The sequence below is a fragment of the Mixophyes fleayi genome, chromosome 12 (assembly GCF_038048845.1).
Source record: "Mixophyes fleayi isolate aMixFle1 chromosome 12, aMixFle1.hap1, whole genome shotgun sequence".
NCBI lineage: Eukaryota > Metazoa > Chordata > Amphibia > Anura > Limnodynastidae > Mixophyes > Mixophyes fleayi.
Window position 1 is genome coordinate 20,725,609 of NC_134413.1, and position 26,211 is coordinate 20,751,819.

The following is a 26,211-nucleotide window of genomic DNA, read 5'->3' on the forward strand; positions in this document are numbered from 1 at the left end:
GATGTTCCTCTGCTGGGGTGATTCACATCGACTTGCAGCTGTTCACTGAGGGAGCTGAACAGATGTGATGCTCTTTGTCCCCTAGTACAAGGAAATACGCTACCTAGTGGCTGGCTTTTCATAAATTACATTTTTAATATTTAAAAACATGGTTAATGGTAGATATAAAATACATATAATACAATATATTTTAATATTAAAACTTTATTTGGAAAAAGTAAAAAAAACAAACCTATCCTAGCTAACAAGAGCAAGGACTGGTTCAGGCTACCAATGTCATCCGCATGCCATGAGGTGTTGCGCTAGACACTTAAAGGGTGATTTCCAGAAGGATGGAACGCAACCCAACGCCTATATTAAGAGACGGTGGTGCCAGATAAGTACCAGGGGTAGTTTATAAGTAATCAATCCCTTTAACCTATATCACTTTTGGCCTAAATTATGCATGTGCTTGGCTAAGTGGTTAGCACTTCTGCCTCACAGCGCTGGAGTCATGAGTTCAATTCCTGATCATGGCCTTATCGGTGTGGAGTTTGTATGTTCTCCTCGTGGTTGCGTGGGTTTCCTCTGGGTGCTCCGGTTTCCTCCCACACTCCAAAAATATACTGGTAGGTTAATTGGCTGCTATCAAAATTGACCGTGTCTCTGTGTGTGTGTGTGTGTTAGGGAATTTAGACTGTAAGCTCCAATGGGGCAGGGACTGATGTGAGTGAGTTCTCTGTACTGCGCTGCGGAATCAGTGGCGCTATATAAATTAATGGTGATGATGTGCTTCAGCTGTTAGTTAATAAAGTACTTCTGTAAACTTACATGACTGTTGCCTACAAATTAAGTATATTATTGTTAAAGATATAATTAACAGAGAATTTGAGATTTGTACAAAGTAATAATGTTATTAGTGTATTTGTTGCAAGCACACATAAAGGTTTTACAAGAGATGATCTTGGGGACACCCCCCCCCCCCCCATATAAATGCTTGGCAACCTTTTTTATTGGTCTTGACCCACAGATTAAAGACCCTGTGCTTACAGCATGATGGTTAAAATGACTATTTAGAAGGGGCAAGGTTCCAAAATAACCGTTATTTTTATAAACAGGTCATTCTTGCTCTTAGCTTTGGTATAAGGAAACATGATTTTAATGTTATAATGTTTTTGTATGCTTTTAATGTAAATTTTGCCTCCGGGGCATTTCTTGTGTGACAACTGAAAGCTTTGTAAAACGTATTTATAACTTACACTCACTTCACTATTACTTTTCTATTTTATTGGAGTGAGTCACCTGGGAGTTTCCTCTTAAGAAAATATCTATTTTCATGTGTCATCCTACAGATTTCTAGGGCAACGGTCTACACAATAAATAATTTAGTAGATCATTTATGAAACCTACTGGATGCGCAGTACATGGTATATGGCTTTGTGTGCAGAGAAGGTGCATCCAGCGCAAATAAAGACAACTTCTCTACAATCTCCGGAGAATGCTCCACAAACAAGTAGTGTACAGTGCACAAGTGTAAATGTCAAATCAACATCCAACCTCCGACCGCATTACAGTTACCAGTTATCCTGCTAAAATGTTAATCTTCATTTATGACTTTAATTACGAGAGTGAAGGGACATTGGTACTGATTTTATTATACTGTATGTGGCACGTTTGTGTGCTCAAAGCCTCTTATTACATTACTTGAAGTTCATCAACATGAAAGTGCGAAATGTATCCCATTAAAAGAACAGGACAAGACTGGAAGACTGCCAGCTCTGAGCACCTCTACGGCTACTCTGTACTTCCTCTCTTTGCCCAATTCCTCTCCTCGGCCCATGCAAAGTTGTGCATCTCCATCAACACCTTGCTTCACAATCCCATACACTTTGGCGGTAATCTAGGTGCGCTTGCGCAATATCAGGAGCATGGTGAGGCCAATGCCGATTTTGCGTGCACCCACAAGCAGCTGACGTGGGCTAATGTTGTATCCTGTAATGTTGACAGTTTTGATTAGTTCTCCAACTGTACACATTATTATTATTCATAGAGTACAACCATGTTATACATTGATGTATGTTAGAGGGTCAGTCTATATTTGGACAACCCCTGCTAACTAGGCCAATTTCCCTCCAACTATTCCTTTGGTATGGTTCCCCATTGGACAAGATTAGATAAGAGTTGGAGTCAATCGAAACAGCTACCCAATACCATGCACACCCCCATCCTGGATACCAGGATAGGTAGGAAGGGTTTAGTCTTAATATGCAGACAACTCTCTCTTTGCTGAATGTTGACAGTCACGGAGGACCGAACAATAAATGTTCATGACTACAGGGGATGTGTGGGTGGAGGGGCTATCTAAAAGTAATGGTTTGTCTATGGGAGGACCACAAACTATTCTATACACTAGGATATTAAAAAAGATGTAGATAGAGTTTGAGGTTCTGCCCAAACAAGTTTACCATCCAAGAGGACATGATATAAATAACAGGCCATTGAATATGTTCCTTATTGCCATTTACGTTCTAATATCATCATCTATTTATTTATATAGCGCCACTAATTCCGCAGCGCTGTACAGAGAACTCACTCACATCAGTCCTTGCCCCATTGGAGCTTACAATCTAAATCCCCTAACTTACACATACACAGACAGACAGAGAGGGAGAGAGAGACTAAGGGCAATTTAATAGCAGACAATTAACCTACCAGTATGTTTTTGGAGTGTGGAAGGAAACTGGAGCACCCGGAGGAAACCTACACCAATACAGGGAGAACATACAAACTTCTCACAGATAAGGCCATGGTCGGGAATTGAACTAATTTAATCCTAAAGCTTTAATTGTTTAACAATTCCGTCTAAAGGTGAGAAGCCGTAGATTTACTCAGCATAAATCCTGTATGGTCTGGGTAGAAAATTTTAATTATAACTTTCACCCCAACAGAAAATTTTGACATCTGTGGCCGAAAGACAAACAGGCTTATAAGGCTCGGGATAGAGTAGATGCTTACCTGGCTCTGGGATAACAATAATTAGTGCCTCTGACATGGATGGGGGTAAAGTCCCCTCGGACACCAACTGGTCAAAGACCTTCAGGACACCTCCAGGAACAGTATATTGCAGATGTGGATTCAAGAATCTCCACCATCTCTGGTAATGTTTAAAACTAAGTTGTTTCATATTTTCAGGATGGACTGGCTGGAATCTTCCTTGTTTAAAGAAAAACAGACTAAAGGATTTTTTCGGCTTTGGGAAAGTAGATATAGACTCACTGCCTTGTTCTATCAAAGGTCAAATTCAGTCCTGCTTTGGTTTATCATCATGGTACGAGTCCAGAATATTGGCAAATGACCCTAAATTATATATATATATATATATATATATATATATATATATATTACACTAAATTTATTATTTTTCTAAATTTGCTGTATTTGGTTGGACCTGGGTTCCAGAGATTTTTTTTTAACCAGAAATGACTAATTTAAAGATTGTATGTCTCTACAATTGTTGAATATTAAGTACCTAGATCTCTTGATGCCTTATAAGTTTAAGTACTTTTTTACTTAAGATAATGTAAATGATTGACTATACCGTCCTTTGCTTATTGGTTTTACATGGTATTTTTTGACTCTGCAAATAAAGAATTAAAAACAAGGAACAAAGACCGGCCTATGTGTTTTGTACAATTCAACGGCTATACCATCCAGGCCTGGTGCTTTACCAACGGGGAAGGATGTGGTTCCCACATCTATCGCATACTTGCCAACTCTCCCGGATTGTCCGGGAGACTCCCGCATTTTGCGAGAGTCTCCCGGACGAGTGTGGCAATCTCCCTGATAGGAAGGGGGAAAAATTTAGTTTAAACGCCGCGATTCACCCGGAATCGCAGCGTTTAGCCCCGCCCCCACTGTAAAATGACGCGATTTGCGTCATTCCGTCATGGGGGCGGGGCCAAAATGACGCGATTTCGCAGCCCCGCCCCCTGCACGCCCACGTCCCAGCCGGCATCTCCCGGAAAAAGAAAAAAAAATGTTGGCAACTATGATCTATCGCCTCCACTCTGATGGAAGAAATCAGACACAGAGAGAGGGAGCCCTGTATTTAGTAAAAGTTACATAAGTGCACATATAAACTAATCAATTAAAGAAGGTATCAATCCAAGTTTATAGGCATTTGTTTGAAAGAAAATTGTCTTTATTTAAAATATTAGCTAACATGCCAATACTAAGCAAGCCCAAATAAATCAGCAATTTTGTAAGCGATACCTTAGCTTTAATACATTACTAAATGCTGTTAGTATATCGTTGAGGCCTATTGCAAATTTTATTTGTAACAAGATCATAAAAAATAGCTGCAGAAATCCTCAAAGCCTATTTTATACTGTGAAGGAGACGCTTCCTGTTATGACATGCCCGAGTGACAAGTATGTTGTAAAGATTTTACAAAATTAACTTAAAGGAGAAGAACTCCATCCAAAACTAAAAACGCAGTTCGCTTATTGGTGTACTGGTGCTTGGGCCTACATGTTAAAGCCAGCTTTGGTCATCATCATCATTTATTTATATAGCGCCACTGATTCCGCAGCGCTGTACAGAGAACTCATTCACATCAGTCCCTGCCCCATTGGGGCTTACAGTCTAAATTCCCTAACAGAGGGAGAGAGGGAGAGGAAGAGAGACTAGGGTCAATTTTGATAGCAGCCACTTAACCTACCAGTATGTTTTTGGAGTGTGGGAGGAAACCGGAGTACCCGGAGGAAACCGACGCAAACACGGGGAGAACATACAAACTCCACACAGATAAATCCATGGTCGGGAATTGATCGCATGACCCCAGTGCTGTAAGGCAGAAGTGCTAACCACTAAGCCGCCGTGCTGTCCTGTAGGTACCAATGAACAACGTAGTTATTAACCTTCAGAGAGGTCTGTAGAACATCACAATGTCCCATCTAGCCAAGACCAAGAAAAATCAAGTAAAATAACAAAAGTTTGAAAGTATTTCTTAGGGTTCATATTGTACATTCCATGAATCCAAACGGAGCTCTGCAGCTCCCATAGATGAAGACAACGGCAGCCTGATGTAGCATGTGCAGGGCATGCTTCCATAATATGTGTGACAGCTGGTCCGGCTTGAAAGGAAGCGCTTGTTGTTGCTGGTTGGCACACTGATCATTTAAAAAGACTTCAACTGTCTGACTGTGGACATTTGCTAAATTCGAGGCAGTCACACCCACATAACAAAAATAAACTATTTGAATTGAATTCCCCCAGGAGAAATACCATTTAGAAACTCGTCTGGTAGCAGACTTAAGCAATTAAGGTTCAACCTCTTTGTTGAACACTAAGAACATAGCCAGGGGCGTTCAGCACCCTTCTGCTGTGGCGGTAAATCATTGCCCCCCCCTTGATCCGGTCACCAGCCATTTGCTGCAGGAGCGAGGGCTGCGATTGACCGAGTAGGGGCTGGTGAGGAAGAATGTTTTATCTCCCTGTCCTCTCCCTACTCCTCGTACACCGTCAATAATAGCACAACAGAGACTGGAGGAACTAGGTCAGCAGGGGGCGGGGGGGGCGGCAGATGGCCCACCTGCAGCCCGCAAAGCCTTTGCCTGTGGACCCCCAGCAGCTGCTCCCAATCTGATCAGAACTCTTGTGGCCCTCCAGCTACTTCACACTGCAGATCACTGAATTAGGATAGCACTTGGTGTTCCCTCTGCAATAAACTATTGTAGTACGGACGCTGACCGAAGCCCAGGAATGGAATAACCATCCTGCTGAATGGCACCATCCAGGTAGGGAAAAATTATGTACAGGGCAACCAGGGAGTTCACCTTGGGGCACCCACAAATGTTTCCTTGTGCCACCCGCTTCCCCCACCTGATGCAACATGCAATGTATTCAGTGCCAGCTCTGCTCTGACACTGGCTCTGCCCCCAAACCCCTTAAAGAGAACAAGGGATGGAGCTTTCTACTATATGTACGTTACATTGTGAGGAAATGCAAACTGACACTGCTTGAGTGTGGAGAGCAGAGCTGGGGGCTGTCTGAGCACTGCTGCAGTCAGGTCCTCAGTTACCCTCTGCCTGACTGGCTGGCAGGTCACGGGTGTCTCTGACATGACTTGATCTGACTGCAGGCAAATTAATTGGCAGTGGCCCCCACCAGTTAGTTGCCCTAGGGCCCCCACAATCCTTGATCAAACTTTTAGCCAGCCCAGCATCCAGGTCAGCTCAGCTGCACATGGATTCAATGAGTGCAAGTCCTTGGACGAATTCCCACTACTACACAATGCTCACCCAGATATGCATGCAAGCCTTTATTTACATGTATGACGTCTTAACCATTGCAAAACTTTAATAACTACTACTCTAAAAGGTGGAGATCTCATTTACTGGAAATATTGACCAACATAAGCTTATTTACTAAATATCTAATGTAAGCTCAATAATCACTGATATTATAATGGGTATTTTTTTTAATAAATAAATTATTTTTTAAAAATCATGCCTTCCTGCCTTCCTCCCAAAGTGCTTCCAGCACAAGTGCTCATAGCTTTGATTGTAGTGAGAATTATTTTTTTTTGGGGGGGGAGGGGGGGGGGGGGCAAACAACATGGGGACCCTAGAGAAAGCCATTGCCAGCACTATGCTATGGCAGGCTGGTGTTAGACCACTGTATGGGGTCTCCCTGTCATGTCAGCATGGGCCCGACTTTCCCATGTGAATCGGCCATGCCGAAACGGTGCAGTGCTGAAATCGCTAGGGCTCTTCCACACCCCTGGGGTGGTGGTGTGGGGTAATAAAGAGTTAATTTGATATAAATGTATTTTTTGCCCTACAATTTTACACATTCATCACCTACATCCATGAGAGGGTCCTGCTCTTTCTTCCAGCTTTCAATCCAGAGATAAAAACAAAACAAAAAACAATAACAGAAGAAACCCATGTACAACAAGGAACTACTCCTTGACAAGTGAATGACAGGCTCTAAGCTCTTTTCACACTAATCAATACAAAGGGCTTCTCTCCGATTGGTCAGTGTGGGTAAGGCACTCTGTACTGGTAAGTAGTGGGGGGACCCCAAGTGTACAATCCTGTTTTGTAGCTGCCTTTGCTGCTCACAGTAGTCCGGTCACTTTCCAGGTGTACAATGGTATAAGGTTAATCCAGGAGATAATTGGGCAGCTGCAAAGTGTTTGGTTCACACGCAGCTGCAATGGTTTTTGGATGCCAAACAGACCCCATTAGTCAGAACTGGGCACATGAACACTGTGACATTTTTCTTCCTACACTATAAAAGTTGGATGAAAGAACTTTGTTTACTATAAAATGCCACAATCTTCCAACAACAGTTTGGCAGACGCTCCACAAAATTATTGTGTGCTGCTGTTAACGGTAATGCTAACAACATACACTCCAAGATTAGCAGCAGTACGGGACAATTGTCCATGTGGTCCCAATACAAACCAGATAGCAATCTGATGGAAATGGATCGTATCATTATTGAGGTTCTGACCAGAGTGTCAGAAGCATTTTCTTTTTCCCCATTAATTACAGAACTTTATTTGCCACAAACACGTAATAAAAACAACAAAAGTCATCAGCAAATCATTATGAATAAACATAGTTCTATGCATACATGGGTACAACCGACAGCTATTCATGGTTTCTACTGCCGTGAAACATGGCAAACCAATTCAAATAAAAGGGTATGATAAATAATAGAGAAGACAAGATACTCACTATGCACATTAGACTTCATGCTTGTATTAATGTATTTGTCCCATGGGGCACATAATGAGGCATACGCTAGTAGACACTGTTTATGGATAGATGGGAGCTGTTCTGCCAGAGCGAAGATGAAAGATAGGTCCAATTAGAAGAATAGGAAGAGACCTAAAGACCACCAGCTCTGACCTTGTGCAAAATCCCTTTTGTGGAGTGAAAAGGGGCCTGATTCATTAAGGATCTCAACTTGAGAAACTTCTTATTTCAGTCTCCTGGACAAAACCATGTTACAATGCAAGGGGTGCAAATTAGTATTATGTTTTGCACATGAGTTAAATACTGATAGCTTATTTGTACACTGAATTTTAAAGTTGATATTTGTGTGCTACATGAAAAAACAGTCAGTATTTAACTTATGTGCAAAACAGAATACTAATTTGTATCCCTTGCATTGTAACATGGTTTTGTACAGGAGACTGAAATAAGAAGTTTCTTAAGTTAAGATCCTTAATGAATCAGGCCCAAGGTGGAAATGGCCGTGCACCCCTCACTGCAATCAACACCCCTAAATATTCACCCTATCCACCCCTTCATCTCATTTCAATAATCTTAAAAACTAAATTTGGTGTCTACACTTTTCCACAAAACTATATACATTGGTGCTCCTACTCCGTAGATTGCAGGGAACATCCTCTCTCCACCTAACTCCTCTCCTCTGCCTGTGCAACCCAAGGCTCTTCCACAAACCCTACCATCCCGCACTGCACACATGTCCCTAACGGGTCATTGGTGCGCGGTGGGGACAGAGCAAGTTTTGCACTTCACAGCATACTTCCAGCACATCATATATGACCCCCATAGTGTTTCCCTGCTAATTACTACATTATATTTACAATTTGTAGGAATTTATTCTGCAGAGAGTTGTACAATATAGTAGTTATAGACATAATACCTAAAAAAAGAAGCTTATTTAATGAGAATGTAAGTAGAAACTTTTGCCGTCCCTGAATCTCAAGGCAGGCTCCACCAATGACCCTTGCTCGTAGTGAGTAAAATAAATTGCTGTCTCTATTGTGTGGGTAGGTGATGGTTTACCTTTAAGAAAGATGGCAATTTGAAAGAAAACAAATCCATTGAGTTGACAACAGCAATGGTTGTAACACACAAAGAGAGATAGGTCTAAGTTTCCATTTTCAAATACCCCACCACAAATAAAATTCTCCTTTAATTATAGTTACACAGGTCACGTACATAAATCTGCAATTGGAAGGTACAGAAAGAAGATCACTTAACGTAGTTGTTTAATTATATGTTTGAATTGAGTAAGGATATCCCCTAGCGACAGCAATACCACAATCAGTGACAACCTCTAACACAGATTCTAAAATTCAAAATCTTCTGGTGCAAAACAGGATAAACAACAAGTTCCACTCTCCCTTTGAACCCTGTTGTCCTTCACTGGGTTTTGTGCAAACATTTTAATAATGGTTTCCATTTAGTGTCTCCTAAAGACAAGTAATTTCCATATTGTGCATAATATTGAAAAAGAAGCACATTATTGTTACTTGGTTTGATTTATTTTTGTGCAAATAGCACGGTGTAATGAAATAAGTACAAATGTGTCTGTTTACATTATTTTTACATGGACAAAACAATTATTTTGAACATACTGGGAATATCTCAATACACTGTGCAAACCAGAGATCGGCAACCTGATACACTGTATGGTGCGGCCCCCTAGCCTTCAAAATGGCCACGCTTTACCCTTAATCTCAGTAATAAGTTAAAACAATACATTTAATCAAGGAAGCAGCTATCTGTTATCACATACCAACAGGCATTGTATGGGCAGCACGGTGGCTACGTGGTTAGCACTTCTGTCTTACAGCACTGGAGTCATGAGTTCAATTCCCGACCATGGCCTTATCTGTGTGGAGTTTGTATGCTCTCCCCGTGTTTGCGTGGGTTTCCTCCGGGTGCTCTGGTTTCCTCCCACACTCCAAAAACGTACTGGTAGGTTAATTGGCTGCTAACAAAATTGACCCCAGTCTGTGTGTGTGTGTGTGTGTGTGTGTATGTGTATGTTAGGGGATTTAGACTGTAAGCTCCAATAGGGCAGGGACTGATGTGAGTGAGTTCTCTGTACAGCGCTGCAGAATTAGTGGCGCTATATAAATAAATGATGATGATGAGTGTTAACAAATAAAACAATAAAGCAGGAAGGTGCTAGGGCCACATGTAAAGGCTCAGAGGGCAGCGCCTGTTGCCCATCACTGGTGTGAAGAGTAATGTTCTGCTATAACCCATAGCAGCCAGGTATCAGCCATTTATTCAGTCAGACTAATAAAAGCTGATTTGATTGGCTGTTATGGATTACAGGTTATCATTGTCTGTTACTGCTTAAGCTTTTTTTGTACATATCTTCTTTAAACGTGGTGCTCCCATATCGGAGAGAGGGGAGTTGTTCAGAGCCTAAAGCTTAGAGCTCTTATACTGGGGTAGATTTATCAAACCTTCTAAATAGGAAACGTGGAGGGGTTGCCCATAGCAACCAATCAGATTCTAGCTCTCATTCTCTAGAATGTATTAGACAAATGATAGATCGGATCTGATCGGTTGCTATGGGCAACACATCCACTTTTTCTTCTTAGAATGTTTGATAAAATTATTCCCTTGTATGGTAAAGCCTTATATTGTATGGTAAATCTTGGCAAAGTCTTATTAGGCATTTCCACTAGAACATAAAGCATCTTGTTAACTTCTCCTCGAGGGTTACCACATTCAGATTATTATTCAATCATCTTTACAATGACACAAATATACACAGTGCTGCACAGGCACAGCAATAAAACAAGAGTATTAACAGCCTAAAGAATACGGTGACACCTCCTTGGGGTCAAGTAAAAAACAATTCCCCCCCACAGAAGCTTCATATACAAGCTACAAAAGGAAAACTAACTCACTGATGAAGCCACAACCTGTGGTGAAGTGTGTTGGGAAAAGAAGAACATCTTAAATCCCTTCAAGTAGTTAATCTAGACATATTTATTATTTCATTCCTCTAGGGCAGGGTTCAGGGGTCAGGGGTCAGGATCCCAGAAGAGGGAGGAAGGATTTTTTTTCTGTCACCAATATGAATGTATAGGATTTTGGTTTTTTACTATTTGTTTACTGCCCCCCTCCGATGAAATGGAGTGGGGGCACATTTGTAATAATAAGCTTGATAAACTGTATTGAACACTGCAGATTAGGGTCCCACATCTGCACTGGGGGGCCTCCCACACTCTTTCCTGGCACGTTAGCCATGTTTCCATCCCCCCTGCTACCCCACACTTATAGAAGCAGCGCAGCCTCCTAATGTTGCATAGAATCAGAGCCTAGGGAACCCTAGCCTGTTAGGGAGAGTCCTTGAAATTTCCCTGGGACCTCCATAGGACCCAGATACCACTGCAAATGGAGGTCTGTCTGTACAGGTCCAATCACTAACACATTTTTTTTTTTTTACCAGTGTTAAACACATTTACCAGGATTTGGGAATGCGCAATATTATTGTCCGTGTGTATTAGCCCCCTATAGTTCTGTGAAGTGACAAAACACGGTTAACTGTTAGGCAGTCAGATGGACGAGTCTGGATTTGGTGGATGCCGGGAGAACGTTACCTGCCTGACTGCATTATGCCAACTGTGAAGTTTGATGGAGGAGAGATAATGGTATGTGGCTGTTTTTCAGGGTTTGGGCTAGGCCCCTTATCTCCAGTGAAGGGAAAACTTAATGCTTCAGCATACCAAGTCATTTTGGACAATGCTATGCTTCCAAGTTTGTGGCACCTGTTTGGGGAAGGCCCTTTTCTATTCCAACATGACTGTGCCCCAGTGCACAAAGTAAGGACTACAAAGACATGGTTTAAAGGGTTCGGTGTGGAAGAACTTGACTGTCCTGCACAGAGCCCTGACCTCAACCCCATTAAACACCCTTGGGATGAACTGGAACGAAGATTGCGAGCCAGACCTTCTCGTCCAACATCAGTGTCTGACCTCATAAATGCTCTACAGAATGAATGGGCACAAATTCGCACAGAAACACTCCCAACATCTTGTGGAAAGCCTTCCAAGAAGAGTGGAAGCTGTTATCTCTGCAAAAGGGGGACCAACTTCATATTAAAGTATATGTATTTAAATACAATGTCATTACAGTCCACGTTGGTGTAATGGTCAAGTTTCTGAATACTTTTGTCCATATAGTGTATGTCTTTATCCTAGAATATAACAAACACAGACAGCACTTACTTTCATGCACACAAAGATAAGACAAGGCTAAGGTTAGCGTCCAGGAAAGGGTCTGATGTTACACATGTCTAACTATATAATAATACTTTTCCTTGGTTCACAGAATTGTTTTCCTTAATCAGAATATGAATCCCACATATTACATTCACATTCCTGCTCACATCAGTCATAACAAATTGCTCATCACTCACTAATGTGGGATAAGTGTATAGAATGCTCAAGTTATATAAATTTAAGGCTCACAAACTATAATACTATTGTAAAACACAATATTATATTATTTGATAAAATATTTGTTCTTCATATTAGAGGTGTTTAGACAACTTTAAGAAATATTGTAAACAGGTAATATTTCTCCTTTAAACAGAGCACAGATTAAACACTCTGGGCCTGATTCATTAAAGAGAGTAGAGCAGAAAAAAAAAAAAAAAAAATAGTGAGTAACTTTGCACCTGGACAAAACCATTTTGCATTGGAGGGGGAGGAAAATTTAAAATGCGATGGCAGATTTATAGTTGGAATAGGGCATGTCCTAGATTAACTTTAAATTTCAGTATAAAAATAAAGCTATCAAGTATTTGTGTGCTACATGAAAAAGCAGCCAGTATTTAACTCATGTGCAAAATAATAAACTATTGTGCACCCCTTGCATTGTAACATGGTTTGTCCAGGAGAAAACTTACTCCTTTTTTTGCCTCCCTATACTTAATGAATCAGGCCCTCAGATGTTATTGCACAACTGTTGCTGCTCACAGACTAAAATATACAAGCTATAAAATTAAAGATAAATAAACACTGTTCGGTGGCATGGAGTTCTCCGAGGACTGGGGAAGGACATACATATATTGTGTATACCCAGTCACTGCAGAGATGTGTACCCAGATCAACAGACTAATAACATCTGGCTGTAAACACTGCCAAGACTTCAATGACGTAACTGTTCCAAAATACTTTGTTAGGCAAAGCTCCTCATGTAACTCCTTCCCTGCCGCAGAATCTACTGGTACTTATGTGTAGCACGTGGGAGGGAAGAAAATTATTTTGTTTCATTAACATTTTAGAGTTTAGATTGTACCAGGCTGGGGACAAGAGGCGCCACTGAGATAAGAGACATAACAAGCTTTTAATTCATTGATATGCTGCATTTTATTGGCTCAGCCTAATGTCTCACATATTACTGGTAACTAGTGCACACAAGAACTCCCAACATTTGAAGTCTGGGAATCAGGACAGTAAGGGTATGCTGTCGCTACACAAAGATGGGGCGTGGCCACATCATGCTGGGGGCGTGTTCACATCAAATTAGGGTGTGGCACACCTGGTTCCAATTCCTAGTAAATTAGTACAGCTGGGTACACACTATAGAATTTTCCCCCAACTTTTTATGCCGAGCGATTTTACATCCAATCGATGGTCCGATCGCTCGGTCCATGGACTGCATACACACTAGCCTTGTTTTAGACAATAAAAGGAAGAGTGGCCATCTCATTAGCGACTTTTTCAAGCCATGTTGTCGTGAGCAATGAGTTTAATTTCGCACACCCTTAAGCAACATCGTTCGGAAATTTATACACACTACACAACAGGAAGGAGATTGGAACGAAAATATTGAACGGTACGACCAACCAAATGAGGCGACAATCGTCCTTGTGGGCAGACTTTCGATCCATCGTGTCACTACACACACTAACCCGACTTTCGAACGAGCGGTCGTATGTTGGCTGGTTGAGCCGATTATTGGACAAAAACCCTGTAGTGTGTACCCAGCTTAAGACTCAGCTCTTGTTAATATTTGTACAGCCCACAAAATGGTTTTAAAGTGAAGCTGTAAAAGGAAGCTCACATTCTTACATTGGGAATTTAATACATAAACAATGGCTTGCATCATCATCATTTATTTATATAGCGCCAGCAAATTTCATAGCGCTTTACAATTGGATGGAAATTAGTTGTAGCGCAGCCATGCAGCGAAATTTCTAACACAGCGACTTTTAGGTAGTTCTCCCTTCAGTTAAGTTTACCTAAAAACAAAAGTTTATTGTTTTAGTAAAGAAGGTATAATGTATATAAAATAAAATTACAAATATAAGGGGGTCTTCTGTAAAGATTTATAGAGTAAAAGCCACAATCCCTCAAATAAAATCATAAATGTTGACATTTACCATTTTCCCTTGTTTACCGTTTTTAAAAAAATGTTCTTCTAGCTCAGTGATGGCTAACCTGTGACACTCCAGGTGTTGTAAAACTACAAGCTCCAGCATGCTTTGCCAGCTATCGGCTAGTTATCTACTGGCAAAGCATGCTGGGGCTTGTAGTTTCACAACACCTGGAGTGTCACAGGTTAGCCATCACTGTTCTAGCTGCTATTAATGATTCTGGACTACCATGGCAACCACAGTCACAAGGCACATGATATAGTGAGCAGATGGGTTTAGGAACACCCCTCTGTCACTATGACATCCATATGGTCCCCCCCTCTGCCATCACATGACCTGTTGAGAGCATGTGTCTATGTAACAGACTGACCGTGGCTGGCAGACATTTTTGTTTGCCAGAGAGCTTTTGAAAAGGAGATATAATCATCATCAACATTTATTTATATAGCGCCAACAGATTCCGTAACGCTTTACAATTGGAAATATAATGATTTGGAGGTGAAGAAAAATGGCTATCAGATGCATTATCTCGCTTTTTTAAAAAGAAAAATAAATAAATATATTTTGGGGAGCACACGCTAAACATTTATAAAATGTAAAGGGGAACTTGTTAAAAAAAACAAAACAAAAAAAAAAACCCTACACATACACGCATTTTTTAGCCTATCAATTCACTAGGAACTAGAGACATTATTGTGCCACGAGGTAGGAAGTGTCTCATGCCTCAGTGATAAATTGATAGGCTACATCCTCATGAATATGGTTGTAGCACACAAAATGTCCGACGGGGAGTTGACAGGTGCACTATAAATTGAATACCACTGGCAGACAGTAAAATCTTCCCAGTCATTTCTCATTGTCGCACAATAGCAGCCACAGACCCTCACGGTCACTAAACACCAGTCCTGCAGCATCATGTCACTGGCAGTGCAGTAAAAACTAGAGATGCTCACTGACCTCCGTGAATTGGTTTTGATTTTGGATCTGGATTAACTTTGTGTTTGGTTTTGGCAAAACCACCCTTGTGTGTTTTGGTTTTGGTTTTTTAGAAACAAATCCTAGAATATGCTAAAATCACATAATTTTGCTCTTTTTTTAGCTCCTACATTATTATTAACCTCAATAACACTAATTTCAAGTCATTTGCAGTCAATTTATACCATCTCACAGATCACAATATTATTTTCATACACTTTCGGACAAATACTGCAGCGACCTGGCTGGATGGTAAGCGACAGAGCAATGACACAAACACACGGCAGTTCCTAGCACATCTAGGACACATTGGCACACAGCAGTGGCAGAAAAAAAAAATGGGGGTCCGCTCTCCCTCCCAACCCCCATTATGTTGGATCTTAAAAAGGAATTCAAAACTTGCGAGATCCGACGACGTCACAATGACGTTTTGCCTCGTTTTCGATTCCGAGGGAGCGACAGTACAGAGTCGTCTTGGCGCGGTACTCGTATACCCTAAGTTCGGGTGTATTCGGGTCTCCAGGAACCGAGCCTGAGCATCTCTAGTAAAAACATCTTATCTGCCCTAGTATTTCTTTTATGTCTATGTCAATACACCATTATTTATTTTCGGAAGCACTAATGGGGGAATTCAATTGGCTGTGAGGTCTCCCCGGGACATTCCGCAGAGCCACGTCCAGCTAATCTCCACTTTTTATCCCTTACGTCCCATAGACATGCAAGGGGAAATGAGCCGAGATTTTAGTACCGTATTAGCCAGCAAGGTGTGCAGCAGGCCATCAAGGCAATGTCCGACGACACCTCGCGGCTAACGGAATCTGCTCCTATAAGAACTTAAAGGGGAATATACAGTGTGTACATTAAACATTGTGGATTATGAATGATAATAATAATGTATAGACTGTAAAATAAAATGCATCAGGAATTCCAGTTAATGATCCCAAATTCTAATTGTACATCCTAAGTGGTTGCTGTAGATGAAATTGAGCCAAATGCGATATGCGTGGGACTCACAAGTAACCAGCTCGGATTTCATTTTCCCGCCTGGAAAATATTATCAGCCGATGAACATAATCTGTGTTTGGGTTCTCTGACAGCTCTTACTGGGCCATCTAGTTTTTTGTTTTTTTATGAAAAACACCTTACAAGAGTGCTCCGTACAAATCATCACTTAGGTGGGGGTTTGTATTTTCTTTATATAATAAAATATTTATGAGCTGAGGAACAAAAAAAAATCCTCATCCATATTTCCTTTACAATAAATTACATAAATAAACCTTACCTAAAACCCTTGTACTTGCATTATCAAATTCAATATTTATTTATTTTCTGAACAAAAACACAAAACATTTCTACAGTCCCAAGCTAACAGTATCCACAAACCAGACCCATTCAGCTGCATGACCCAAACACTGAACAACCAAATCTGTGACCTTAGTCCTCCTTGCTAGTAAGTTTATTGACACAGGGTCTACACATTTGGAGACTGGGAAGCGGGTCATCCTCATGTTTCAAAACCTGCACCTTGTTCCTACAGGCTGAAGAATTCCCTCCACATAAAACCACTTAGAGCACATGGAAAACAGAGGGAGAGAGAGTCCCCATTTTTACTGAGAGCCTATAGAGAAACCTTATACATACAGGTCAGGACTCTTCAAACGCTGGGTGTTACCCTGTCTCATTATTACAGACAGGAGCAGACTGACAGCTTAATCTCCACTACTAAATGTAACTTATTATTAACTCCGCATATTGCCAGTCTCCCCAACACGCTACTATATGTATAAAGAAACAAAACCTTCAAGCAAGGAGGAACAGAGACGTCAATCACAGCTAAGCTTTGTGCGCATACGCACCATCGCAACAAGAGGTTCTGCAGCAGCTGCGTGCAGCCCAGTTTGCTGTCATTTTACAGGGGGAAGTCCTATGTAAACATGATGTTACAGGACCAATGAGCGCGGAAATGATACATGTGTCTGGTATTTTGCAAATGCAATAAGTGTCCAATACAGCTCCCCCCCAAAATATCAGGAGTACTCACAGGCTTTATCCAGGTGCCCAGTTTGCACTGCTGGGGGGCGGGACTCACTGGACCCCAGCAATTAAGCAATGTTCTCCCACAGCTTGTAATGTTCTCAAGGGATAATTGTACAGTTCCCTCCCAAATGTTTCTTGTTTCTCTCCAGCTCCTGTCCGCTGTTCCAATGCTCCCTCCCTTCCTTAATCGGTCCCCTCCCTCTTGTCTCTCCCTTCCTAATATTTCTCCTCCCTTTACAGTTTGTATCTTCCCCGCTGCTGTATCATCCCCTACCCTCCCTAATAAGTCCAGTCCTTATTTATTTGCATCCCTCCCCTTAGTGTATTCCTTCCCAAATGTATCCAGTGTATCCCCTCCCCTCCATGTCAGTCCTCCCAGACTTCCCACCCACACTGCAATCTCTCTATAATGCTGGCAGGCAATACCATTGGAAACCACTGAATTCGATCCGTGATGCTGTGGTTCCCCATAGGGATAGGTCAGCACGGTATTCTATTGTGTGTCATTGTACTAAATCATGTTCCCCATGTCTGGCCATTCCGGGAGGATGATCATGACGGCCATTGTCTTGTTTCTTAGATATAACCCCAGTTAAAGACAAAGGCTGGGATTCAAAATAAATGATAACTAGGGGCCTGATTCATTAAGGATCTTAACTTGAGAAACTTCTTATTTCAGTCTCCTGGACAAAACCATGTTACATTGCAAGGGGTGCAAATTAGTATTCTGTTTTGCACATAAGTTAAATACTGACTGTTTTTTCACGTAGCACAGAAATACTTGATAGCTTATTTGTACACTGAAATTTAAAGTTGATATTTGTGTGCTACATGAAAAAACAGTCAGTATTTAACTTATGTGCAAAACAGAATACTCATTTGCACCCCTTGCATTGTAACATGGTTTTGTCCAGGAGACTGAAATAAGAAGTTTCTCAAGTTAAGATCTTTAATGAATCAGACCCTATGTTACTAGTCACGACCACAGAATTTAAATGATGGCTGTTTATTTGTCAAGTTTCACAGCTCAACTTTGCATATCTATATCTTAAGCTGGAGAGTGCATACACACCTATGCAATTATCATGCAGATCACACGATTCACGACCATTTGGTCAGATATCGCATTAGTGTGTACACTCCCACGATCATGTTTTATCGTACCAAAACATATTGCATCTTTTAATTTGGTTTTCTAAACTTCCTAAAAATCACGATCAACGATGGAACCATGTCGGGCAAATGTGGAAGTGTGTACGCACTCACCAACAGCAGCGTATGCAGATATCTGTACAGTGTGCAGAGCCACAATCTATTCAGCAGATGATTACGAGAAATGAAGATCACAGATCTGAAGATAAATCATGTCTGTGTGTGCGCATGAATCGGCTGCTCATCGGGACTTTCAGTCCTTGGTGAAATAATTAGAGACATTGATCTGGAGTATGATTGCATAGGGGTTCTACCCAGCTTTACAGCAAGCATTCATCATGGCCCCCTGCACCTTCCTGCGTTATCGTCAGGTATGTTTGTAGCTTGTAACACTTGTTTATAATGCGTGCCGCTATGTTATTACAGATAAGTGTCTCTTTCCTTGAGTAAAAATGTATAGGATTTAACGTATTACTGAGATTAAGAGTAATGTGCGGTTCTTTTGAAAGGTAGAAGGGCGCCCGCAACTGATGTATATCAGGTTGCCTATCACTGATGTAGATAAAAGTATGATCTAGAACAGTGTTTCCCAACCCTAGTCCTCAGGTACCCCTAACAGTGCATGTTTTCCATATCTCTTTGCTGGAGCACAGGTGTAATCATTACTGACTGATACATTTTGAAAGATCCACAGGTGGTATAATTATATCACTTGTCACCTGGAAAACCTGCACTGTTAGGGGTACTTGAGGACTAGGGTTGGGAAACACTGGTATAGAACATTATTGTCCTAATATAGCCGACAAATATACATAGATTACAAATAATAAACATGAATAGAATGGAATGGCTCTACATTGCCACCTTTCGTTCAGATGTTATACTGCAGCTTTTCTTTCATAACATTCTCCAACAAGAATTTATTGATTTGGGGACTCATACTTATAAACAAGCAAGTGTTGCAGACTGATAGAATTAAACTTGACACACAGCTAAAGGTCAAAAAGAGCATATAATCTGGTCAGCCATCGTCTGCATCAGCACTGAGTATGGTCAATGGAGCATATAACAGGGTTAGCCTCCCAGACTCCGCAGAGAGCAGACTATTCTCATCTTCATCTATTTATTTATATAGTGCCACTAATTGCACAGCGCTGCACAGAGAACTCATTCACATCAGTCCCTGCCCCATTGGAGCTTACAGTCTAAATTCCCTAACATACATACGCAGACCGAGAGAGACTAAGGGCAATTTAATAGCAGCCTATTAACCAACCAGTATGTTTTTAGAGTGTGGGAGGAAACCAGAGCACCTGGAGGAAACCCACACAAACACAGGGAGAGCATACAAACTCCTCACAGATAAGGCCATGGTCAGGAATCAAACTCATGACCCCAGTGCTATGAGGCAGGAGTGCTAACCACTAAGCCACCGTGCTGCCCATTCAAAGGCCATTACTTGCAAGGTACACAATGGTATGATGTAAATTGCATTTTCAAAATAATAATAGATTATAAGGAGTAGTAGCTAAGACTTGTGGCTTAGATCTATTTTTTGAGAGTTGGATGCAGCAAATGACAGAACATGGGCAGCACTGTGGCACAGTGGTTAGCATTGCTCCACTGCACTGTGGTCATGCAAACAGGGCACTATCTGTGTGGAGTTTGTATGTCCTCCTTGTTCTTGTGTGAGTTTTCATGGCCATTCAACCCTGTTCTTGTTCACATTACTGTGTGTGTTACTCACAAAAGGTCCGGTCACCGTTGCCACTCATCCAGGAGAAAGTCCTGAGTGACGAAAGTAGTTGAGTACGATTTGATTGGCTCCTGGAACAGGAAGTAGGCTTGTATTCCAAAAGAACGAGCTGGAACACACGCGAAGATCAATGATACTTACATTAAAATAAGCAGAGTCAAATATGGATCTGACAGCCCAAGTCCGTTCCAGTGAGCGAGAGCGTTCCAGGACTGTCATGGTGAGCAGTAAGACTCTTACCGCTGCCAGCAAGTATCGCCAGGGAGCTTAGCATTTCTAATCTACCCAACAAACTTTTCATCATAAATTGAGAGAAAGATTTTCTATCACTGCGAGATGCAGCGATAGAAAATATTTCCTATCAACGGGTCTCAATATATAGACCCCTATATTCCTTAACCTAAATTTCCTTGCATTTTTCTGGGATCTATCTAAAACAAGAATAACCTCTAAACTTAACTCTCCCCCCTTCCATTAGATTTTATTTAAATATATGGGACTCATGTGTATTCAATTTAAATTGTCCTCCATTGTTTCTCCTGTCATGGTTATATGGAATAACCAATGACTTTCCCCGCAAGATTTACTACTCTCCAATTTAAATAATGGGCACAAACAGAATAAGATTTGCTAATGATCTTAATATACAAAAAAAGAGCAATTTTACATGATATTCAACTAAAATGTTCCTCCTTCAGATCCTTTTTTTGAATATAAGGCATTTTCTCTTCTCTCTTCCTCCAACAGACACTTTGAGAAACTTAATTCATTTTGAGACAATTTTCTCAAACCCCTATTCATAAAAAAAATGATTGAATCACTTTATAATTTATTAATTGATATTACCATTGACTCTCAAGGCCATAAAGAAGGGAATGGAAGAAAGATTTAGGAGCACCACCTGATGAATGCTGTTGGGAGGAGGTTATGGAAGTGTCAGTAACTGCATCTCTACTCAGATACTGGGCCTGATTCATTAAGGAAGGTAAAGCAAAATAAAATGAGTAACTTTGCACCTTGGCAAAACCATGTTGTATTGGAAGGGGAGGTAATTTTAAAATGTGGGGGCAGGTTTATAGTTTCGGGTAGGGCACGTCCTAGATCAACTTTAAATATCTGTGTAAACATAAAGCTATCAAGTATTTGTGTGCTACATGAAAAAAAAGCCATTATTTAACTTATGTGCAAAATAATAAACTAAAATGCACCCCTTGCATTGTGACATGGTTTTGTCCAGGAGCAAACTTACTCAGTTTTTTTGCCTTACTCACCTTAATGAACCAGGCCCACTGTGTATAAGATCTATTACAGGTGGTACTGCGATCCTGAAAACCCTCATCTAAAATGTTACCTATAGTTAATTCAAGCTGTTGGAGAAATTGTGACCACAAGGGAACACTCTGTGTTATTTGGTGAACCTGTTTACATAGTCTATGGTTGTGAGGATAAGGTACATTCCATCATTAACTCAGTGGTAGAACAACTAATACCTAAAACCAATTGGACCATCTCTATTATCCCGCCCAACAGAAGGTGTTAGCAACAGAGAGACAAAAATCACCCGCAATCTACAAATGTACTGACTCCGCCTTGAGTTTATTCCTGTAGGATCATATTCTGGAATAAAAATAAAATTAAGTTAATAAAATATTCTAAAAAATCAATAATAAAAAAATAAACACACACATTATATATATATATATATATATATATATATATATATATATATATATATATATATATATATAGTTAACGCTGCTCCTCACCTTTATAAATACACACACAAAACACACAAACAAATTGGGTAAAACATTGGCAATTGCTCTTTTGTGTACTTGACTATTCCTACTGACTAGAGTTTCCTCATTTCTTATGTGGCAGTAGTTACCATTTATAACGACTTTTGCTAATCCAAATTGACTTGATTTTCTCTCCATTTGTTTTATTTGAACTTACTGTTAAATTAATAGGAATATACTAATTAATTTAAGTGCCAAAGTGTAACTGCGGTGTCACCTAAAAGGCAAATGTCTGCTGTGGGAGTAACTGCACAGCAAGAAGGACGGAGCGGGATAAAGCCCGACGACAAACTATGACTGATGACCAAATAGAACACGAACGTGATCGTCATCGCCATGGAATTCTGACCGCTCAGCAAATTGCCCGTCACAGAGAAAACAATCGAAGAGCGAACAGGATGAGGTAATACATGGTTGCCAACTCTCCCGAAACGTCCGGGAGACTCCCGGAATACTGGGAAATCTCCCGGACTCCCGGGAGAGGAGGCGAAAATCCCAAATTTTGCGGCCGATTTTGGTGTTGCCGAACTGCGCATGCGCCGGTGACGTCATCGGCGTAATGACGCGACGCGGCTAATCTCCCAGAAGACCCCGGCCATTGCTGCGGAGCACGGAGCTTCCACGCCCACGCTGTGAGTGCCCTCTGGATAGAATACAGCCTATAATACAGTAAGTGAGGAGGCATCTTTTTATGTGTGAGTTCGCCGACACCTCATCTATGTATTTATCTATAAATATCCGCTTTTTGATGACTATAATACAATAGTGGAGTATGTAGGTTCATTAAAGAAAATATCTTGGCAAACGGATAATATCTTCTACATATTGCTGGACAGTTGATTTTATGGGCTAAGAGACATAAATCTGGGTTTATTGGTATATATGTGCAAATGATGTTAGTGGTCACGAAGGTTGTATTACCTTAACCAATATTGAGCTAATACTCATTGTAAACGGTTTTATACCAATTTTATACTGGTAATATATGCATTAAAGTTTTAATTGGATAATAAACACTCAGTTTTATATTTATCTATGTACAGTCATTTTTGCAATTGCTGTGGATATTCTACCCAATTGAGGATTTTTTTGGTTATCCCTTGTTTTTATTTGATTGATTGATTTGATTATTTGGTTGCCTCCTATCCACGCTGTCATATTTGTATTGTATCATCTATGTTCATCAGTTGTGTTGTTCTAAAGAGAAAACTCTCAATATTGAAACAACTTTATCCATATCTATCCCCGCCAGCGGAGTTTATTTTAAATCACTGTTGTGTGTATGTGACCTTTTAATATTTCACTGCAAGATGTCTAGTTGGATGATTTATTTATTTTAACTGAATTAATAAAGTTATTTTTTAATGGGGCAGGAATGCTGATAGGTCCTAATTTTTTTTGAACATTGGTTCATTCTTTTTGTTCAACTATGATATATTTAGGTTAATTGGCTTATGTTTAAAATTTAAACAGAAGCCAATTAACCTACATTCCCTATTATATGGATACACATACTAGGGTTAATTTAAACTTTAAATTAACCCTAGCATGTGTATCCATATAATAGGGAATAAACTCTGGGTCTGATGTGAAAGCATTAGTAATATATAGGTGCTATGTAAATAATTTTTGCATCAACGTCGAAGTATGTGGTCACAAATATTTTCAGTTTTGAGGCTGTTAATAAAGTGTGGAGTAAATGAAAACCTGCAGAGAAAGTCAATACTCATTCAGTATTACAATAGTTTGTGTATGTTGCGTACTTGCCATCTTTATACTTCAATTATGGCCCCCGTTATAAAATAACGCAGTTGCCTCATTTCGTTTTGGGTTAGTGGGCACAATATGACGCGATTCTGTGGGCAGAATGCAGTAGAACAGGCTGCAGAATTATGATTACATGCTGATCAAACTAGTACAGGTTGAGCGGGTCACGCCCAGCGGGCGGAGCGGGTCACGCCCAGTGGGTGGAGCGGGTCACGCCCAGTGGGCGGAGCGGGTCACACCCAGTGGGCGGAGCGGGTCATGCCCACATCGGTTTTTACTTTCTCCCTGAAATGAATTTTCAAAAGTTGGCAAGTATGAGGTAATATCACGTCAACGCTTACAAAGTCAGCGAACAACACTTTTGTTCTTACTATTTCGAAATGTATCAGAGTTTTGAAGTATTAAAAGTTTAGCTAAAGTTACTCAAATAATACTTGAGCATGTAGCTGTTACTGACAGTTATTATTATTATTATTATCGTAGATTTGTAAGGCCCCACAGTGCTCCACAGCGCCGTACAGTAGGGAACACAGGACATATATAAAACAGGGACATACAAGGCAGACAATCGGGGCCGCCACATGATCATTCCCCCTGCGATCATGTGATCTGTCACAAGCAGAGCACATGATCGCAGGGGGAATGATTCCTCCACCCCTGTGATCGCATCCTGGTGCCTGGCTGTCACGGTGACAGCCAGGCTGAAGACAGAGTAGCGGAGACCAGCGGACTGCAAGACAGCGGGCCCCCAGGTAAGTATGTGTTGCGCTGTTGTACCGGGCCCCCTGGTGAGCGTGGGCCCGGTACAACAGTACCCCCCGTACCTCTTTGATGGCGGCCCTGCAGACAATATAAATGTAGACATGAATTGAAAGGATAGGAAGGACCCCGTTCATTATAGAGCTTACATTCTAAGTGGAGGAGGGCACAGCTGAAACAAGAGGAGCAAGTGTGGCTTAGAGTGGAGATTGGGACAGCTGTGAGGGTACATTAGTGTGAGCAGTATCATCAGGGATAAGGTAGGCTTTACATTTTTTATTTATTTATGGTATGCACCTGTGACATTTATCCTTATTAGACTTACTTCCCTCTACTCCTCATATGTACTTAATGTTAAAATAAGAAGAAATAACACTGTTTTGTTCAAATGGTTTTTTTTTATTGTGTATTTTTATACATTTTTCTTCAATAAATAAATAAAACCATATGCGTTACTTCCATGCACAGTGTACTGAAACTACAGCAGGGTTTTGAAAGATAAATCTCATTGCCACCATATATTTTCTGTTCACATCCCATAGGCAAACCAAGGAGGGGGGGGGGGGCTCCTAGTGCCTGGAAACCCCCATCCAAGCCTGGATGGCAGGACCCTGCCCCCAAGACCAGCCACTTTGCAGATTTTGTGCAATCGTTTCTGTCTGCACTGTTCACAGCCGTGTCGAAGTCAGCAAATTGGATAAAGTCATTTTCAATTAAAGTCGAGCAAACTTGGTTGTCTTTGTCTGAAAAGATGCGTACGGTACGCTACGACGTACATGGGCACGCTACGGCGTGAAAGGGCGTACGCATCCACTACACGTGGCAGCAACAGTAATTGGTCTTTTACCATACATTCGCACAAACACGCATACTAATAAAATAGTACACATTAATGGTAGTTGCAACACATAGTCAGTTATGTCGAAATATAGTAGTATTTATATGTTATATCAGAGTTATATGCATATTAGTGAAATACACGGAACAGGTTGAAGGAATCACATCATGAGTGGTATCATAATGAACCTCGTTACATATCCTACTGTTTGGTTCACTCTGCGAGGGAATCGCAGGGTGCATACACAAGTTATGAATGATAGGGAATTATGAACTACTTAAGACTAAGGAATCTTGGCGGGAAGAGCAGAGCATACCCCCTGGAGTGGTGACCCCCTCCTTTGGATTCCTTAGGATGAACTAGCCAATGATTGACAACCCCTTGGACCTTCCTGAGACCTGGACCAATAGATGCAAGCCATACCATCTTCATTGTATTACTGTATTTCATTGTGTATATAAGCAGCAGCTTCACATCCAGTGTTCAGACATCTTGTCCCCAGACTTCAGGATTGAATGACTGCACTGGATCCAGAGCGCCTGCGATAAGTAACGGCTGTATTTATTATTACTTCGCTTAAACATATTATTCTACTTATTGCGAATAAATCTTTGTGCATTGGAAACACAAATCGAGGTTCGACAATCGTTATTGGTTAGCGACAATACGCACATAACAGCCGTCTCTCCCACTGCTGTGTGTCCTCGCTCCTCTCTCCCACTGCCTGTATGTCTCATGTGTGCAGCAGGAGGACACAAGACACAGCACTAGATGTAGAGGATAAGTGTGTGTGTGTGTGTGGGGGGGGGGGGGGGCTCATGTGCTTTTAAAGTAAGTGGGGGGATTTTATGTATAAGTACAATAGTTCCTTTGTAAACATAGGCTTGGAGGGGCTTTTAATATGGTTGGGGGAGGGTGAGAGGGGATTTTAATGTAAGGGTAGGGGGGTATTTTATGTGATGTGGATGGGGTGT

General features: G+C 41.0%; 1 protein-coding gene across 1 annotated transcript in view; it reads right to left on the reverse strand.

Annotated features, from left to right (window-relative positions):
- The window catches only part of SYNE2 (spectrin repeat containing nuclear envelope protein 2), a 255,816-nt gene extending 238,462 nt beyond the window's left edge, over positions 1-17,354 (reverse strand). Inside the window, exon 1 of the mRNA XM_075192813.1 lies at positions 17,171-17,354. The gene's annotated coding sequence lies outside the window, so the exon portion shown is untranslated. The remainder of the gene's footprint in view (positions 1-17,170) is intronic.
- Positions 17,355-26,211: the final 8,857 nt, after the last annotated feature.